The sequence below is a fragment of the Hyperoodon ampullatus genome, assembly GCF_949752795.1.
Source record: "Hyperoodon ampullatus genome assembly, chromosome: 1".
Lineage (NCBI taxonomy): Eukaryota > Metazoa > Chordata > Mammalia > Artiodactyla > Ziphiidae > Hyperoodon > Hyperoodon ampullatus.
Genome location: NC_136914.1, coordinates 197,492,019 through 197,495,647, shown reverse-complemented (window position 1 = coordinate 197,495,647; position 3,629 = coordinate 197,492,019).

Here is a 3,629-nt window from a genome sequence, read left to right as displayed (position 1 = left end):
TTGATATTTCCAATTAAATTTAACATTACCAACTTTTTCTTTGATTTTATATTTGTATTTTTTCTCTCACACTAAAAATCTTAGTTTCTGCTAATATTAACATATTTATTAGCTTTATCTACATTATACCAAAAAAACACTGAAAATTATAATACACATTTTATTACTAAAAATAAAAATACTGAGTAGAGTTTGAGATTTCTTTGTAACATTTTCATTCTTAGAATATGTTTCACTGAGGATACACAGAGGACTGTGTTCAAAAGTCAAAATAATTCTCTTTTCCAGGGTATGTTGCTATTTACATTCACTTGTTTCTGTTTACTTTTATTCTAAAGTTTGCCTTTTTAAATTTTTTGCATTAATTTTGTTTTTTTATTATATGTCAAGCCATTATCTAGTTTAAAAGTCAAAACTATGAAAAGATAGATCCAGAGAATCAATCTACATCCCTATCACTTCTGCTCTATTTCCAGCTCCCTCCTGCCTCCTATAGGTGACTATTTGTACTAGTTTATGATTTATCCTTCTAGTGTTTATGTTTGTTTTTGCAATAATAAGTATGTGTATTTTCCTCTATCTTCTTGTTTTTTTTAAAGAAGTAGCTTAGACTGTCCTGACCTTGTCTCTTCCACTTACCATATCCCAGAGGTCACACCATTTTTATGGTGGCACAGAACTCTGCTACAAGGATGAACTAAAATGTATTCAACCAGTCCTCCACTGAAAAGCATTTAGGTTTTTCCAATTTTCGTTGTTGCCAAATAAAACTGCAACAAATAATTCTGTGCAGATGTTGCGTGCCTGTGTCTGTGAAAGTGTATCTTCAGGAAAGGGTTCTAGAAGTGACATTGCTGGGTTACAAGGTCAATTCATTTATTTTGTTAAATATTGCCAGTTCTCCTCCATGGGATTGTACCATGTTGTTAGCAAAGAGTACCTGTTTCCTAAGAGCGTCCTATCATCAGACTTGCAGATGTTTGATAATCTGGTACGTAAACATGCATATGTTCTTCAGCCTGGTTATAACCTTTCTCTTAATAGGAGATTGATTGAGCATATTTCCATCCATTTAAAGACCATTTAAAGGCTTTTCATGGTCATTTTTTTTCCATCTCAATTTTTAGGAGCTCTTTATCTATTAGGGAAATTAGCCTTTTATCTGTGATACATGATGCAACTCTTTACTCCCAATTTGTCCTTTGTCTTTTGATGATGTTTATAATATTTTTTTGCCACAAAAAAGTTCTTTATGTTTTTCTAGTTAAATTTATCAGTCTTTTCTTTGATTGCTTCTGGATTTTAAGTCATAGATAGGGTTATAAAGAAATTTAACTGTGTCTAGTTCTGGTACAGCTATGGCTTCATTTTTATAGTTAGAGCTCTGATCCACTGGGAGTTTTTTCTGTTGAATGGTTTGAGGTATGAATCTAAATCTTATCTCTTCCCCAGTGGCTTTGCAATTGCCCTGCTTATTAAAAAGTCCATCTTTCTCCCGTTAGATATGCCACATTCATAGCATTAATCTCCTTAAATTCTTCTGTTTATTTCTGCACTTTCTCTTTAGTTCTGTTGGTCATGCAGAAATACTGTGCCATTTTTATTAGAGAGGCTTCATAGCGTGCTTTAAATCTGAGAGATCTATCTCCTTCCACTCCCTTGATCTTCTTTGTCAGAGGTTTCTTGGCAATTCTTGCTTGTTTTTATAGAGAGAGGAACTTTAGAATCTACTTCCCTCAGGTGTCGTTGGAGGAGAGGATCTTATTGTTATTTTTATTGGCATCACATTAAACTTATATATTAAATTGGAGATAATGGCATTCATGACACTGAGTGATTCTACCCAAGAACATGGACCATCTCCCGATTTGCTCAAGTCTGCTTTAGTTGGGGGCCCTCTGAATCTAGATGGACTGTCTGGGTAAGAGGACTAGGAGACTAGTGGCACTCCACCAGGTAAAAGGTAGCAGAAATTTGTCTTCAACAGCCACAGCATCTGCTATCAAGGGCTTCTCCTGGCCTCCAGGACCTCAACCCCTGGAGACTATGAGCCTTATCTTGGCTTTCTACTTCTCTGATGTTCCCATTCCTTGGACAGAGCACTCTGCCTCTCCACCCTTGCCTGCTCTCTGGCTTCATCGTGGCCCTGACTAACAGGGAAGACCTGGCCTCCTGACCATCTAGGACCCCATGTATTTGCCTCCCACCCCATCTTTGGAGAGCTATTTCTGGCTGGTGGCTGGGCCGTGTGACTGATGAAGAGAATAGGTGTTTGAGAACCAGTCTGACCAAAGGGATGGTCACGTGCTGGGAATTAGTGAGGAATAAGATGGAGCCCCAGGTGAGACTCAGTGACAGGGGCATGAATGACATTCATACTTGGTTCTAGAAGAAAGGTAAAACCTCTGAAATCCTTCTTGAGAGTCAGCAGTTGGGAACATGGCCTGAGAATGAGAGTGGGGGTGGATCTAGCTGCAGAGAAGAAGCAGGAGGCTGAGCAGTGATCCAGGTGAGGATCTAGGCTGGAGTGAGAACAGGGCGAGGGTGGAAATATTACAAAGGAGAGTCTTGCTCGCAGACCGGCTCTGAGTGCTGAAGGCAAGGGAGGAGGTGAAGATGAGACAAAGACCAGGAGTTGTTTGTCCTGACAACAGGATATGGTAATGTTCTTACCAACCAAGGACTTGGACTGATACTTGGACTGTTTTCTTCTAAGCGATTCTCCTCGTAATACGGATACTGCAGGCCAATTTCATATACAGAATATTGAGTTTACTGAACAGATGAAATAGGGAACTGATTCATCTCACAGAAAGTGAAGGCTCGAGCTTAAAAGAGCCTTTGCCGCTTTGTTCAAGTCACAGCTGTGTCGTCTCCTTCCTTCTTCCTCCCTTCCTGCCCCCTCCCCACAAAGGAGAACAGATAGACCACTAGCAGCATCTGCCTCAGTTCCTGTTCTCTCTTGGCCTTTCTCTGGTCTCATCTGCTATTTTTCTCCAGTGGTTTACCCAGGCTCCCTAACTTCCTCCCAAACCTTCCTCCATCTGGGCCCTTAACTGGCACTGGCCAATTAACCAGGCCTGGGCCTGACCAACAGCAATTCCTGCTACTTTGGCCTTCATGTGTCAGAAAGCTGCCAGGGCCACTGTTCCTGCAGGACAGCTTCCCCACCCCCATCCAAAGAATGGGGGCCAGCACAGGGAAAAGAGAGTGAATGGTTTGAGGATTAAAGGGCCCTGGCTCAGGGATCAGGAAGAATGGGTGGCCTTAGGTAAGTGCTGTCACCTTTCTGAGGCTCAGACTTCACATCGTGAATGATAAGAGTACCCCCCTCATAGAGTTGTTGTGAGGCTGACCTTCCTGGGAGTAGGTTATGATTAGAACAATAGAAGCATACTGCTTAGTATCCATGCCACACTTCGCCTACTTCCTTTGGCAATTTGCCTAAACCAGCCCTGGCAGGGGAAGAGCCATGAGCAAGTGGGTGGCCGAGCAGAGAGGGTGAACCGTGGCTCACCTTCCAGTTTCAGTGAGGACTTGGACTACTTCCAAAGGTCTGTAAACTGACACAACCACCTAGCCTCACTTTGGGAAACAATCTAGCACAGACCACCAAAGGCATCTCTTCT